At 38.9% G+C, this 17364-nt stretch overlaps 2 protein-coding genes across 2 annotated transcripts in view; one reads left to right on the top strand and one right to left on the bottom strand.

Moving 5' to 3' along the window:
• The window catches only part of OPN4 (opsin 4), a 33529-nt gene extending 31198 nt beyond the window's left edge, over positions 1-2331 (bottom strand). Inside the window, exon 1 of the mRNA XM_056495641.1 lies at positions 2230-2331. The gene's annotated coding sequence lies outside the window, so the exon portion shown is untranslated. The remainder of the gene's footprint in view (positions 1-2229) is intronic.
• WAPL (WAPL cohesin release factor) overlaps positions 2301-17364 on the top strand; it is an 88583-nt gene continuing 73519 nt past the window's right edge. The window contains exon 1 of the mRNA XM_056495637.1: positions 2301-2386. The gene's annotated coding sequence lies outside the window, so the exon portion shown is untranslated. The remainder of the gene's footprint in view (positions 2387-17364) is intronic.

Genomic DNA, 17364 nt, shown 5'->3' with positions numbered 1-17364 from the left:
AGTCAGTCCAAAGGTGTATCAAACCCCACATCCAGTGAATGAAAGCAGCATGCCAGGAAAGTGTGTGAGAATATGGAGAGATTTCCCTAAAATACTCTTTCAGCCTCAAACAGCATGCAGCTCAGCAAATCTGTGCTTCTCAACCCATATTTCAGTGATCTAACTCAAACATTGACGGGGCTTTTGTGGGTTTGTAAAAGGATTCAGGATGTAGGTAGGAATGTAGCTTCAAGTTGTCAATGTAAAAATCTGGGAAAAGAAAGGCTGCAGTCTGAACCTTGAAGTTATTTTGGTCCAAGCTAAATTGCTCTTTAGCTTGAGCATAAGCACAGAAATCTGAAAGCTAACACAGCCTCTCTTGGAAATCTTTGTATAATTTAAAACACAGTCATACTACAAAACCAGTTTTCAGCTCAGCTTAGCAACTCTCTTCATGATATGCAAGTGCCTTTCAAAAGAGTTGCCAGAATGAACCAGCTGAGACCCAAGCTCCCTCTCCTTCCTTTCTTCTAATTATTGGAAGAGAAATTATTCCTCTTAAAATGAATTCTTGCTTCACCAATTTTAATGAAACATTTAATTTTTTTAATACCCCAGATAGTCTTATTAAAAGCTCAGCTTTTCAAGGTTTGATGATCAGAGCTGAGATTCACATTCCAAAGAAGTGCCTGCAACTGAAGCACCCAGACTACCTGAAGATTTAGGAACACAGTTTTTGTATAAGAATTAGGCCTAAGAATGGAAAGGCTGAATAGAACTAAAAATCTAACACAGTAATGCAACAAACAGTCACTATGCTGGGAACACTTTCTAATCACTCCTGTTTCTCAGGCTTTTCTTGTACTTTTATGGTTCTTCTGAATTTCTTACCTTTGCTTATTGACATTACAGCAGTAAAAGACTTGTCATGATTCACTGACCATAGAAAAATAATGAAGGGGAGATTTTAGAGAGACTATTTTTCATTCTCCAACTATTCCACTGGGACTAGGCTCTTAATTTTTGGTAGCCAGTGGAGTTATGGATATATGTGAAATATCCACTCATAGGGGGATGAGCATTTTAGCCTTTCAATGATCATCTGTGCACATGCATTTTGGAACCTGGTTCTGGAACTTGACCTATGTATTTAAGGTGAGGTCACTTGAGGTATTTTCCTGAAAATATGTATGTAGCAGTCAAAGATGATGATGATCTTTTGGGCAGGATATTTACTTAACTAAACTAAGGAATAATTTGCAATTTATTTTCTTAGAATTAGATGAGGCAGAAGGCTGGTACTGTTTAAATTCAGGATACAACTTATTTACCAAAAGATGGAATTTTCTCAGTTTATTTAAATTAATTTAAATCCTTTTCCTTCACAGAAAGGAAAACTTTTTTAACCACCCCCTGTCCTCAGCTGAGGAACTTGCTGCTTCACTTAATACAGAGTGCTTCCCTCTGTCTCCTTGGAGAAAAATAAAGGCTATTAGATGACAGGTTTAACAGAAAAACACCAGCCAGGCATGTGAAACCACGTACAAGAAACTTCTGTAACTCTTATTTTACAATCACCTGCTCTAACTTTTATGTGAAAGTCCTAAGTCTTAATTTACACGAGCATGTGATGTTTGTCTTTCTGTCCCACAGCTGAAGGAAGGGGTTCTAAATTCTAAAAAATGAGAATTAACTTGACTGACAACCTCACAGACATTTGATAACCTGGTATTGAGTAAGATTCCCCAAAGTACCATTTAAGTACTTGAAAACCCCTGACTTTGAAATATGATGCAGATAATCAGTGCTGGTGGCAAAATGTGAAGTCAAATTATTATATCTGTGCAACAGAAATAGTGAGAGACTTTAAAGTGCAGGTGATGAGCTATATAGTCTATTAAAGAGTAAAATGTCTGTAATCTCCAGGGACATAAGCCATCAGACAGCTGTAGAACAGTATGCAGAAAACAACAAAAGATATATAACTTGTACTGAGCAGATGTGCTAATGACTGAAGTTTAGGTATTCAACCTATAAAGTAATTCAAAAGTGCAGACTAAATGATAGCTAGAATACACACAGTGCAATAAGTTACTAGTTAAAAAGATAAAAGGAGCCAAAGTTCATAGTCTTTGAATTCAAGAGACTGGAGAGCTGGATCTGGTTTATGGGGCTTGGTCACAAACCCCAGGTGCACTGTACTGCCCTGGATGAATCGTGAGGAATCCAGCACCAAGCTATCCCGTATACCTGGGCACTACAGAGTCTGGAACCTGGGAGTGGGGGGATAAGGAGCTGCTTCAGTGACTGAAGAGCCTGCACAGCGGCAGCCCGGGATCCCGGGAGCAGAGCAGCCGTGGGCAGAGTCGGGCTCTGGAAGGAGCGGCGCGCATGGAACATCACCCTGGTAACTGTGGAAGAAACACTGCCGCACGTGCATGAGCTTGCCATTTCTGTATTCCTTTAACTTTACAAAGTTTAGTCAAATCTCTCTTACAGAGAAGGTAGATGGAAAGCACCTAACATTTAACTAAGCATTAGAAAAAAAACACAATAAAGGGAACAGACAAGAGCAGAGGAAGGGAGTTAGCAGAGAACTGACCAAAGCAAGCAGTAAGATACCATTCTTCTAACAGAGGTGCCAATCCTTTACTCTCTAGGAACAGAAATAAATCTACTTACAGCATTAATCAATAATGCCTGAAATCAATAATACATAACAGACTAATGGAACTGAAAAGTCATTAGTGGTGTGGGAAGCTTACTTACTAAAAGCAACCTGCATGAACATTGACATTAGCTCTAGTCAGAGAATGGAAAATCTTGCCTGTGCAAAACCCAATATTATATCTTTAAGTGATACAAAAAGCAAATTCTGATTTCCTCGCCCCCCCCCTCCCCACCCCGGCCGAGAAAAGAACTGTCAAAATAAGTCTCTTGATAGGTCCCTTTCAATATTTTTTGCCTGGAGCTTCTAAACTAAAAATATCTTTGTTTCAAAAAGGTTATGAGAGGATATTCAGGGGGTTTTTGGGTTATATCAGTAAAAAATAACTAGCTGAACTGTCTTTTGCTAAGGGATAACAACGAAGGAAATTTTTAGTAAAGCACTAGCACCAGAAGTTAATATGGGAAGTAATGAAATACAGTGACTATGCTGTGTTGCTATCTTTCCCTTTAGCTATGTGAAAAGCAAAATACTTTTATGTAGAAGAATAGGCTGTTCCATTACAGGAATGTTTTGTTGCAGAGGTTTTCTTATTCTTTAGATAGAAAGCAAAGAGCTGCAAGGACTGTTATGAGCCTAGTAAGTCAAATCAAATGTATCATGTATAAGGAATACTTATTGACATGAAATATTTTGATCTTACCAATAGTTCTGACACATGTGAGAGGATTATAAATTTGTACAGCAAGTCTGTCACAGGAATCATCTCTTAAAAAAGGGACTCATCTGAAGGGCAGGTGTACTCAGACAGGAATGGCCTTTGAATGTCCAAAACAGATGGAAAAGGTCCCTTGCAGGTTTTGCTCACTAAAAGACTGATATTCCTAATAACGAAAAGCACACAAAGAGAAAGGAAAGAGGTATCTTTCTCATTGCCACCACTCACAAAGGAGGAAAACCAAAGATAGTTTTCTGGAAAAATTGAATTCTGAAATTCTCTATCAAATATTTTTTAAAGCAACCAGCAGGCATTTGAGACTTCCAAAATTTAATGCAAATGATCAATGTTACTTCCCTCCTCATTCTAAAGATTTACTTCAGGCCCCAGTTTTCTTCCTTTTACTAGTTTTCTTCCCTTTGTTTTATCGCTTTGGTTCTTTCTTTTTGCACCTTGATAAGGCAAGTTAAAAATTAAACTATCTGGAAATGGCAAATTAGGTAAAATCACAGCTAATGCAAAATCTATTAATAAAACTATTTTAAAAAACTGGGCAAGTTTCCAGATATACATGAAAAGGTATAAAATAAGATTGCAGAAGGTTTGTAAGAACCAGTGTGACAATATATCTGGGATCATTTAACCTCTATCAAAGCAAATAATGTTATGGTAACTGAAGCTAAAGCATATCCTAAGTCATGTTGATTTTAATTTTGTTTATGTATGTGGTAGATTAACTAATTTTAACATTCCTTTTGTTGGCCAGGAAAGTAAATATTAATACAATTATTTCAGTAATGAATATATAGGCTTGCTAAATAAGTGAAAAAATAAGAGCATTCAATCCCTACAGGTCTGACCAGAGCTCAGTGTTAGAATAAGGCATACTCTGGTAAAAGCAAAACCCTGAGGAGAATTCTCAGTCACCCCTGAACACCTGGTAAATCCCATAATGGTAGACATTGGAAGGCTTGCATTCTTTCAGGAGGTTGCATAGGAAGAGAAAAATAACTTTATGTAGCATTGTACACACCGACCTACCAGTGCAGACAATGTCATCCTAGGGGTTGGAGTCCTGCTGGAAACTAACAGTAAGATGGCCTCTTAATATTACACCCATTTCTATTTAAATAGTGTTCTGTGGAAGCTTGATAGTTCAAGGAATAGTTCATTTACCTGGCTTATGTTGCTCTTGCTCCACTATAAATGTTGCCTTGGTGATGAAGTATTTCTTTTGTCACCTTACTCTGTTCTTCTCATCCCAATCTTTACTTTTTCCTCCCATTCTTCATTCCTTTCCATTTTCCCAAGTTGTATCTCTCATCCATTTCATTCTTTTACTTATCCTTTTTTTCATTTCATCATCCTTAAGTCTTTGAGGAAGAACAGTTGTTTTGTACGAAAGTGGAAAGGCACAAAAGTAAGGTATTTTACTTACCAGGGAACCATACCTACAGCAAACTAATGTGGGATTGTTATCTCTTATAACAATTCTGAGTTTCACATCAGCTAGTCTAACTCTAATTCTGTGTCCAAAAGCTCTTTGCACACCCAGCAGGCTAACAAATACACTGAGTTTTTAACAAGAGACCTTTAGAAAGCTTTCACTCAAATATTTTGGGCAGACTTAGGAGCATTTTTTTTTATTTTTTTTTAGGTAATGAAGGAAGCCTCCTTTGAGGAGAATGACATCACTTAATGATGAGAACATGAAAATGTGCCTCCCCCTGCCCCACCCCAGAGGAAAGGCACACTACTGCGTGTTGCTGCATATAATTCACTAGTTAAATTATATTAAATTGGAAAAGCCTACGGTTATTCTAACAAATAAGCCCGTGACCTGTACTATTAGAATATCAATACAGAGAAACTATTTTATAGATACAGCTGTTTTGTGCTGTGAAATAGGTGTTGACCTGGTTATTTGTAAATTAGTTCAACAGCAGCATAATTCTGGTTTTAGAAGCTAGACAAGGAGAGTGGCAGTAGTTTCTTTAAAACAATAGCGTTAAAGTGAGCTTGGTGAACTACTTTAGAATCTGTTTTACAATCTAGTGCAGTCTATTGAACCCTAAAGAATACAACATTTGGTTACATTGTTCCAGCAAATGCAATCACAGAAAGGTCAATTACCTTCTGAGGTAAGACACACGCCCCAGCCAGAGGCAGCTGTTAAAGTTTCATATCTGCTTCACAAGCAATTAACTGTGTCTAAGTAAGCATTGTCTTATACAGAAGGGATGGGCAATAGCTTGCTCTGAAAGAAGGAATAGGGTTTTTATTTTTTTGAGTACAATTTCATATGAATAGCTATTAATTTTTAGTATGAAAGCATTGACAAGGCACAATATCTTTACTTACAACCTATTTTATCACATGACAAAATTAAAGGCCTTTTTTACATCTCTTCTCCAGCAGAATATCCAACGTATATTTGTTATATTAGAGGAAACACTTTTGCTTAAAGTGGAATAATAGCTCCAAAAATGGCTTTCTGATATAATAGAGGAAAGCGTGCTTTAACGAAGAGCTCAGGTCTTTAGAAGGCTCTCTCTCTTGGTTATCAGTGGTGATGGAAGACATAAAAGAGCCTTCTGTAAATAGAGAAAAGTAATCTTCTCTGGTTGAACTTGTCTTTTGCCTTAACAGAGACTGTGGAGGTCCATATTTCTCAAACTCCTCTTACTTGTTTCTGCTTTGGTAGTAATGTTTGATAGAGTCTCAGTTGTGCACCACTTTATTCCTCTACTACCACTTGGTCTAGGCAATTCTCAGTGCTTGAAAAGCAAATTAAACATTGACTTGTTTACTATTCCTGAATATGATTAGATTATATTATCTATTATATTCTGATTAATCACTAAATAGATCTCTAGCACATTCAATTTTATGAAAAGCACTTACTCTTTCAGTTACTTCAAGCCACATGGTCTAGTGTGGCTGGAAATTGTTCAGGTATTATGAAAAAGTACAGTGTGATTTTTCTAGCCAGCTTATCAATTTGATTATAGCAAGAAGAAAACACATCAGCAAAACAGCTTCTTAGTTATTGGAGAAAAGACTATCAGGAACGATCAGGAGAACTGAAACATAAAATATATGAAACATGATTACGCATGAGGAACTCACTTGGTAAGGAAGTTCCTCAGTTGGGAGCTGCAGAAGTGAACAGTCTGGGTCATCAGACAAAGACTGAAAACCATTGCTATAAACCACAGCAGAGATCAAATTCCTGCTCATAACATACTATGATATTGTCCAATTTAATATGCAAATTTTAATTAGCAAAGACAGCAGCAGTTGGTCTGTCAAGGATCTTAGGGCACTGCCACAAGATTAGAGCGATACAAGAGAGACCAATTAATGAACAATTAAGCTTGAACATGAACAGCCTTTCCTAAACAGGGCTTTGTTGCAAGGGTGACTTTAGCTTAAACAGTAGAAATAATTCTCAGTTGCATTTGTCAGAAGCAATTTTTACATGTAATAAATCAATACAATATGATGTATATCAGGGGCTCCCACTTGGTACTTGTTACTTAGAATTATAAATTGAGAAGACTTGTACACACTTCATGAATCCTGGTACCTTCATCTTAACCCTAAAATTCAGAGCTGTTGACTAACTCAGTGAAAGCTGACTTCTCCCACTCTTGGGAAGTTGAAGGACCACAGAAAATGCTGAGAATTTTGGTTTGGTGCATACCAGGAGGAATGAAATTGTTTACTTACCACTTAATGTCAAATAACCCTTGCTTTAAGCTATTACAAAACATTTTATCTCTAGAAACCAGATTAAACCAATTTGTGTTGCATATAAGAATCACTGCAGTTTATACAACAATGATTTCTAACATGAATTAGAGCAGCACGGATATAAATAGAAGAATACTCTGCTAATATATTATTAAAAGAATTTAATATGAGGCTTTAAGTGAAAATTGACGTAGTATGTCTAAAAGAAGCTGACTACAATAGTCTGAAGTCATTTTCAAAGTTCCCTAAGAGGAAGGATCACAGGATGAAGGTCTTTTCACATAGAATGCTTTTAGACAGGGATCACCAGTAAAAGTGTAATTGAATTAAACCCATTCACAAAAGCCTTATCAAGTTAGTACCACTCATTTACAAGTGTAAAAGAACAGAATAAATACTCAAAGTATGATTTTTCAGCAAGTAAAACTGGTGTAAAGAGTGCTGCATCAGAAAACAGTGACTGCCAGCATTGGAAACCAGGCACAGCAGCACAAGCAGAACAAAGACCTCCACCATCGAGGGTCCAGCCCCAGTTTACCTGAGAAGCTGCAAGTCAAGAGAGAGCAGCTAGGAGTCTAAATCCTTAGACATACTCCCAAAGACAACCCTGAGAAATTACTTTAGGATATAACTTGCCAAGTATAATAAGGGCAAGGCATCTCAAGGAACAACTCCTACAGTCAAGTTGAAAAGCCAGAGCCAAAGACTAAAAAGACCCAGACACAGCAGGACTAGAGTCACAGCTCAGCAGCATTCCTGCAGGGAAAAAGAAAGAGAGGAACAAGGGCTGAGCTAAATAGACCTCCTCATCAGGAGAGGTGAGTGGAGGCAGCAGGTGAGGCTGGTCAGGGCAATTAGGGCCTGTTAGTTCACACCAGGTTCTGAGAGTTTGACAACATTCTTGCTCCCCCAAAAGCAGCTGGTTTTCAAACTTTTATAGCTCTTCTTTTACGTTTTCTTGCCATACTCACCAAGGTAAAAAGTTAAATAGAAGGCATCTCTTTCAAGATTACAGTGTGATCACACAAGCTTAAATTGCATCCCCAAATATTTCTCATGTTGCATTTAAATTCACTATGGTTTCTCTTTAAGTTCCTGATATGAATTATACTCAAGTGATTTTCAGCCTCTCTTTTGCTCTCTGTAATTTGGACTTTAACAAACTGTCAGATCAGTTAGACATGAGGCTGTTCATGCTTCCCCTTCGTTTTATCAACAGAGTAAATGAATGCTCTGAATTAAGAAGAGAACAGAGGACACGTCAACACCATTCAATAAGCGCCATGCAGAGGTGATAGTTTGGGTTGTGGAAGCAGAATGGAGATGTCACTACAACACTTCTTCCCAGCAAGTTACTGCTGTTGAGTAGTACTTTATAGTAATGTTAACCATTCTAATTGTAGTGCTGCACTTCCTTCCATGCCTTCTTTTACTACTTTTAGCTTCTCTGCATGGCAAAACAGCATATGGTGTAGAACGCTAAAAATAATAATAACAAAGGAAAATATATAGGGATAATAGTCAAGAATCTGTACCACCTTGTACTCTCGGATGTCCTGATGCTAGGTACACAAAGATCCCTGGTATTGGGAAGGTACACATGTAGTGTGTCCTGCAGGGTACTTTGGGATATTACTTAACAGCGGTGGGAGGGAAAGAGAACTGGCCACATTGATTTAAAGCTGATAGTGTGGGGCTCCTGCCATTTTCAGAACAGTAAACCAAATTGATGCAAGTGAGCATAGGCAGAGAAGAATGTTTTGAGCTGTCACAAGGCTGTGAGGAATGTGATCACATGCTGTGTAGGCACAAGTCATGTGCAGAGCCAGCTGTGCCAATAATCACTTGAAAATTAAATTGTAAGAGCAATGGGGCCTGTGATATCTGTATGAGACAGTATAATTCCTCAAATATATCCTAAGTCTGTGCAAATACAATGTTTACTTAGCTGTGAATTCTCTGAAGAATTGTGTTGTCTTTTTTTGCTGCTTAACGTGAATGAAAATGTGTGAGCCCTGAGAGACAAGGCTTTAATGACCCTAATTGACCTCATGTGAGACTCCCGCCCACACACTCTGTCTATTGGCCCAGGAGTGCTACTTAAACTCAGGTTTAAGTGCATGTGTAGCTTTGGTGACTACATTTCTATGTGATATGGTCTTTTTTTTCCTTAGTGCTGCTGGTAATGCTTTATAGCTTGCAGAAATTTTTCTGCTTTTGTTTTTTTTTTCATATTCTGCCCTTTAGTCTGTCCCTACAGTTTGTCATTCATGTAGTCTGTTATCATATTGTATCTTAAAGTGTGGTTCTTCCCTTCTGTGCAATGAGTCAGTTTAGAGAACTGAAAATGAAGCACAGCAAAAGTAAGTGCAGGAAGCTGATGGAGGCCAAGTGATGATAATGCTCTATTTTGGCTTCTTGAGATATGCTCATTAAATTACTTATAGTTTTTTTCTAGCTGTTCTGCAGTTAGAGGAGTTTTGGCTGCTTTTACTGCTTCAGAAAGCAAATATAAGGCAATTGTTTTAGTGAGGATTTCTGCTTTATTTGGTGTTTGATGTAGCCCCTGTTGTTGAATCCCAGGAGTATAATAATGACAGGATAACCTATGTAGCACTGGATTATTCTGTGAGCATTTTGACTTTGTCTTATCTTAAAAGTGTGAGAAGATAAAGGTTTGTTATGGTGCATCATGGGACAAACTGCAACTCAAATGTGACCACTCCAGTTGTATCAGTCAAATCCTACTGCACTTTATGAGGAAGGCCTGCCATGCCAGATGCTCTTCTCATAAGGCAGGCTACTGAGAAAAGAGAAGCAATAACATTCCCTTTTCCCCAGTGCCACATTTCTCACCACAGAATGAGCTCTTTTTAGTGGGAAGCTGTAAAAGACTGCAAGGGGCAAGATGTTTCCATTCTAAGAGTGTCAAGAAATGGGGATTTGTCCCTTCTAAAACCACACAGAAGAAAGAAAAAAAAAGCTGGGAAGGAAGTAGTATCTCTTCCTTGTAACTCAGAAATTGGACATGAATTAAGAGTCATGTAAAGTTATTCAGAATGTCCATACCAAAAATAGAGGCTGCCTGAAACCCAGGTTTGTCTAGAAGGCCTGCTTTCTTGCTTACACAGAAACTATGTTATTCTGGAATGAAAGAAGGAAATTATTTTTCCCTTATGGCTACTAGTAAATTGTGTGTTTGTGGGTATGAATTTGCTGTGGGATGACCCAGCTGGAGGCAGAACTACAGCTCTTGGTTATACCTGATTGGTGGCCTGGAGGGCTCTGATGCAGCAGATACAGCCTGGTCAGGTGGGGACTATGGCAGCAGAAGCTGTCTCAGCAGTATGATTATGCAAAACAGACCAGATGTTTAAAGCATAGGGAACCTATTTCTTAGCAATCAGAGATACTAATGATGATCATCATAGGTATTGTTATAGACAATATTTAAAGTTATTTGGTCAACCCTGTCTGACTACCAGGTACTCTAGAAAAGGCAAGGAAGGAAAATTATATCCTCTTTGTGAGACATAAGAATCTATTTTCAGTGTAGGACTGGTGTATTGAGTATGTTTCTTTGCCATCAGTACAGAGGAGAACCCTGCCATTCAGCAGGAAAATTACTTTCCTTTTTTTTCCCCCCCTTACTTCTGCAGTTTTCACAGCCTTCTTACAAGTTGTCTGCAGTTTGTTGTTAAATCACTTTTTCCCTAGAAGACACAGATTTTTTAAAAAACAATGTTCTGTATGCTTTTTATATGATGTGTAATGTATCATGGAGCCATAGATGTAGGAATTAATGTTTAACCTAAACCACCATTTTTTCCAGTATGTCAGGCTAGTGTATCTCAAAGGATACTGCTTTTTGCACTCAGCCTTCATGCTGTTCTCTACCTTCCTTAGAGCTTTTCTTCAACCCTTTAAAGGCCTTGGTGTTTCCCTTGGGCCACAGTCTGTGAACGATCTCTTCACCTGCTCTCAGAAAGCTTTAAATTCTGCTTTTGTGGCCTCTGTGCAACACCAACAACCCTTGGAAGAGCAGGAACTGGCTTCTCTTCTCATGCTTTCAGTCCCCAGTGCTCTGTGTGAATTAATGTCTCATACTCTGTCATGACTGTTTCAGAATGAACAGTCCTGCTCTCTTAGGGAAAAAGATCATATGCAGGAGTGGTGCAGCTTCTTTATCTGGTAGAACTTCGGGTTACTGTGTTGAAGTTTTTCCCAAGGAATATAAAAGATAAACAATAAAATACCTGAGAAGAAATAATATGTTGGCAATTAACTTTTTTTTTTTAAAGTATTTAGGGAAACTGAAGCTAAAAGCAAGTCTCTAGTTTTCATAGCTATTTTAATCTGGATTAAGAAGTTTTTTGTGTGTAGAAAACCCTTTAGATTCATGTCTATCTTAAATGCTCCCTAATTACTGATGCATTGTAAGCTATTGAGTAAATATTAAATACACATAAGCTTTTATATAAGGACAGACACTTGCAAACAGTGGAAGGGGTAATACTCTGGCACAGCAAGGCCTGTTTACAGAGTATCTCTTAGGTATACTTGTACAACAAGCGGAGACATTCAAACCTACTCAGTAGAAATAATTCTTACTGATATTTGGAGCTGTTACGGCTTTATGACAGGACCTACATGGACATTTTCCAAGCCACAAATTATATAACAGAAGAGGTTGGGAGCAAGCAGTGGATTTAGATATTCAAAGTCAGTATGACACAATGCACTGTTAATAAGTAATTGACTGTAAATGCAGTGCTCTACAAGAAGATTAACTGTGCTCTCTTTTGGAATATAATTACTTGAGTGAACTCCTTTCCTGAAAGAGAAATCAAATATTTTTGGGAGTCTTCTGGAAGTGAAAAATACCCCTTTTTTGGATTAACATAGGAAGGCACTGTTATAAAATGTTTTTTTTGTTAAGTATAAAGTAATGTTTGAGTAAGTTGCAGTTATCTGGTGATGAATCCCTGGGGATTGTTGGCTACTGAGAATGTGTGAGCTTGATTTGCTTGTTACTGGCCTGTATGAAGCTAAGAAATTTGAAGGTGTGGGGTGTGTGGTGCTGTGCATTGGGCCAGTCTTTTGCTGGGGATTTGCACGTGAGGATCAACAAAGCCTTTAGTCTAGTTTATTCATTCACGTTTGTGCTTGCTTCCCATTAAAGGAACTGAACTCCAGTGGCTTAGAAAAACCAAAACTTTCTGCTGATTTAGCCAAAGAGCACAGTTGTATCTAGGTGGATCAAAGCTAAGTGCAGTGATGGAGACACAGCATGAGTGCCTTTTCATGCCATCCATTCTGCTCTTAAACATGCCAGAGGAGCCAAGGGGGAAATACAGGATAATTAGGAAAGGAAGGGAATTAATGGGGTAAAGAGAGATGGATGTGGAATGCCAGAGGCACAGTGAGCAGATAAAGCAGACCGAATGAAGGATGGTAAAAAGGAAAGATTGCATGCTTTCTTCTTGTGTAAGAGTAATGGAGAGGTGTGTGGTTTGCCAGTTTTCACTCCCTGTCTCCAGGATGGTTACAGCTATGACTGTGCAGAAGGACTGACACTTGGCAAGGTGCTCTGTGTCCTGTTTTCTACAGCTGCTACCTGGCCAAGATAAGCATGCTTGGCTGACCTGGAAGTCTGCAGACCATGTCTGTAGTTGCTGTATTTGATAACTGGTGCTCTTGAACCTGAGCAACTGCAGATGGACTTTGTCATGCAGTCTGAGGAATGTCTGTGCCAGCATTACTCTGAAACCTTGAGTGAGACCACCTAATATCTGAGTGACAATCCTAGCCCACACCAAGTCCGTGAAGTCCCTGCTTGCTAGGTGTAGGTTACATCTTCTATAGCAAGTGACTGGCTATTAGACAGCAGGTCTGAGAAGGAACAATAGATCTCCTGCTGTTGAAGTACAAGAGCTGCACAACTTCCTCAACCACGTAAAATCTGGAGTATGCCTTGCACAGTTCTTTGCAGGATTACATCACCTCTATGGTCAAATTGTCAGAATTTTGAAAAGGAAAGCCATTGCATATTGAAAGGTGAGCGCAGATGAATAACCATCACACGTGGCTCTGGATTTGCTGCTTTCATGAGTGTTTCTATCTCTGGGAGTCTCTGCACCATGTGAGAGCTGCAAGTTAACTAAATGCCACATTGTATTGTGTTGTGTGATGTGTTGGCAAAATCTGCAGTGGAGTGGGACCAACCATGCCAACAGTGAAACTGTTCCCAGTGAAGTTCTATTTGCATTCCTTGTAAAGTGCTACTGCAGCCTCTGCAGGATTCAATTTCCTTTCTATTTTTGTATCATTTTCCAAGTCTGTAGTTAATATTGACTGACAGGGACAGCTGAGAATCTTGGGATTTCCTATTACAGATAATTAAGGAAAATACTAATTCATGCACAGACAGATGCCTTGTTGTAAATTGCACTGCATGAATATATTTGCCTTCACTGCTAATTTTGTTTCCTACTGATTACTGAATCTGACTCATTGTATAAGGTGCTAGGGGCATGCAGCAGGTTTCCAGCCAGGAGACGTGTAAAGAAAGCTGCAGAGGAGTTTGATCTTATGTTTTCTGAAGTCATGCTTTTATGGACCAGCTGCCTGAATTGTTCTGTACCTAAGATACATGAGAGCTAGTATTTTATGCTTTCTTAGTGGAGCTTGGAGAAGGACCTGGGAGAGGGAACTGCCTTCATCAAGGACTTTTCCAGTTCACCTTATTTATTTCTGAATTGGTGTTTGGTTTTATTTTAGGCTAAATTTGAGCTTCTGAAAGAGATTGTTGTCAGGTAGCAGTAATCATAGGCTGTTCTGCAACATAGGTGACCAAGAATTGAGTATGACAGCAAGGCAGGTTAGAAAGTGGCCTCACCAATCCCACAGGATCTGTGCAGGAAGAGCAGAGAAGGTGCAGTGGCAACCACAGCCATTGAGACAAGTCTGTAGTGCTCAGTTGTGTCAGGGTCTAATGAGAAAGATGAATTGGGGTCCAGATCAGCAGGGCATGTTAATTGTCAGCATAACCATGTAAAAAGTATTTGAATAAGCAAGTAGCTGGTAATAGAAGTACAAAGCTGCCCTCTTCAACATCTTGTGGAGTAGATGTTTCCTGGGAGACTGGCTGCTTATCTTGTCAGTAAAAAGATCTGACAGTAATCCCTGTTCTCTAAGAAGGAATGTGCTGAAGTCTCCTGAGCCAACAAACAGAATGGTTAATGTTGTTTGTAACATGTAAGTACAATGAAACATGAGTGGAGAGGAAGGAGATCTGTGTTTCTCTTGCACCTTCTCAAGTGTCTCCTGCAAAGGTATATGAGACCAGGTTTGCTGGAGCCATACCAGTTTGCTCTCATCTGCCCACACTGGGTACCAGCAGGAGGGACATTCTGGCAGTTCTGCCTTTTCCAGTCTTCTACCTGATGAAGAGACAGTTTGAGTGTGCAGGCTCAGGCAACAAATACCTGCAGCATAGGTGTGACCCCCAACTGAGTTAGTACAGCCTGCTGCTTTGGTGAGGGAAAGCCTTTCCAGGTGGAAACCGACCAAACTTCATCTGTCATCAAGGAAATGCACACGTATGGCCTGGAGCAGATCAGAGCTTACTCTTCAGCACTTCATCCAGATGAATTTTGAAGTTCTGTTCTTTTAATATCCAAGTTACCAATCTGAGGGCACTTTGGATGAATCAATGCTGCTAGCAGAGATGCGTAACACTAACTTCCTTGTGCTGGGGAAAAAAATACAGATTAGATTCCTGGAGTTCAGCATGAAAGATGGGAAATCAGTAGAAATAAACAGGATATAAGTTTAATGTAATAAGAATATACTTGTTTGAGGTTGCTGAGCGTCCTTAAAGATAAGGATATGGCAAAGATCAGTAACTGGGTTTTGACAGACTCCACTGCAATACCTTCCTTTCTAGCTCTGTTGTGCCTCTACTTTTACCTAATTTTATAAGTTTATGTCTCAGCATAGTTAACTCTGATTATGGTCATTGATATCTATTCAGTGAACTGCTTTTTGCAAAGCTTTGCTTCCAAGACTCTTAACCCTTAAATGCTGACACTTGCTGTTTGACTAGTAGCAAAACAAAGGCAATTCAGGCACCTCCAAATTGCTAATAATTCCCTATATTCTCTCCCTTGGAATTCTGCAAAAACAATGTCTAGCCATGCACTCTTATTATATTGATCTGAACAACCCAGTGAGTGCTGTATGTTCTAGCCATGCACTGCAGTCATCCTAACCTACAGCATCAGTGCTATACAGAATAAGATATTCTGTGGGCTTTAGTTTGGGCTCCTAATAACAGAGAGCTGAAGTTAAAGTATTTCAGTGTATAGCTATTAGTATGTGTGTATATATATAATGTCATTTTGGAAAAGCATATGAATCACTTGGCACTTACTAGCATATGGAGTTTATCATAGAATTATAAAATAGCCCTGCTGAGAAGGGACCTCAGGAGGTCTCTCAGCTAGCCTCCTGCTCAAAGCAGGGTCAGCTCTAAGGTCAGACCAGATTGTTCAGAGCTTTATCTAGGTAGGTTTGGAAACCTTCAAGAATGGGAACTGCACAGTCTCTCTGGGCACCTTGTTTCCCTGCCTGCAAAGGTTTTTTTGTACCTGCAGCTGGAATTTCTCTTGTTATTGCAGTTGAATTAATATTGTAAAACAAGTCTGTTGGATTGTAGTTCAGGAGTAATATCAGATGCAGAGCACAATGCTGAGAACCTACACGGGTCACAAGGGAAATGCTGCTGATGGGGACAGAGGCCAATGTCTGTCAAATCTGTTCTAGTTGGGATCCAGGGGCCCTACTCATGGTTCTTAATTGCACATGGAGCTCAATGTCTGTAACTCAGCCAGAGCAGAGGCTGCTACAGAAACAGTGCTGTGCTACCAAAAGTACCCTGAAGTAAAAGAGGTGTTTGTAAGAGTTATACTTGATTAAATCTTCCATACTTTGTTTTCCTGAGGAGTTTGACACATTTTCCCCTGTGATCTAGGCATGATTCGTGTCTCTGTCTGCCACTCATATCTTTGTAGAGCAGCAAAACCAGCATGAAATTGATGTGATCTTCTTTCATAGCTGCCCAAAAGGTTCTGAATAGCAGCCCTGGAACAGAGTGAGCTTGTTGACTTCATTCTGCAGCTGCATGAAAAATCTGCCTCTAATCCTGCAGCTTCAAGAAGACAGCGCAGCATCTGTTCACATAAAAGATAGCTTTGAGTTTGTCTTTCTTTAAATAATGAAAAATTTAAACTACTGGATTTGAATAGAAATTTGGAAACAGGTTACTTGGCTTCCCTCATTTGCCAAGGAAAGCTTTCCACTTATCTTCGATAAAGGACTGGATGGATTTTCTTCAATTTAATTTAAATATTTTTGTTCCACTTCTGCTTGTGGAGAAATTAACATCTAATTTATGAGAAGCTTCAATCCTGGTATAATAATTATATTATGTGAATCTCTGTTTAGTCAAGGTACAGAGTCTGATTTTTATGGGATGTTTTTTTCTATATGCATTCCTTTATATGCATTTGCTCATCACTATGGTAGCTTCCTATCAGTTTGTCAACACTGTGCACTTCACAGAAGCTACAGTTAAGCCTGGGACCAAATGCAGAGTGCCGGGGAGTAACATCTGGGCATCTGATTTCCATGGGCTCATGCATAGTTCTGCTCTGATAAAGTTTAATACATCATGTATTAACAAAAAAATTAAATTCTTTGAGCAGATCTTGAAGCTGCAACATACTGCAATTTCTCTAATATCTTCCTATTCCATTTAGGTATATAGGTTTGTAAAGTCATTATTATGGATGTATTTGTAAAATCAATATTGAACTATTGCTTAGCAGTTTTATAGCCTGACTTCTAAAAATATTTCTGCAGTTCCTTTAGAAATTGTTGTCTTTATAGTCCAGCTTATAAGTTTTGTTATTGAATACTGGGAACAGCATTTTTTGGCAAGTATTCCACCATAAAACCAAAGTGCCTTGTCCTGTCTGTCTGCTTTCCAGTAACCTATAACAATATTCCTAGCTGTGCAAATTTGGCTGATGTGCTCTGTCAGAAGCGATTTTTCAACTTAAACTTTGATACAAAAAAAAGAAAAAAAAAAAAAAAAGGCACTTTCTGTGCATTCTTTGTTCTGAGATTCCTGGTTTGATACTTTGAGGTGGTGGGTGTTCATTGCCAGGTGGCCTCACCA

This window comes from Oenanthe melanoleuca, chromosome 6, assembly GCF_029582105.1.
Source record: "Oenanthe melanoleuca isolate GR-GAL-2019-014 chromosome 6, OMel1.0, whole genome shotgun sequence".
NCBI lineage: Eukaryota > Metazoa > Chordata > Aves > Passeriformes > Muscicapidae > Oenanthe > Oenanthe melanoleuca.
Note: the sequence above shows the minus strand (reverse complement) of the source record. Positions and strands in the feature narration are given on the sequence as shown.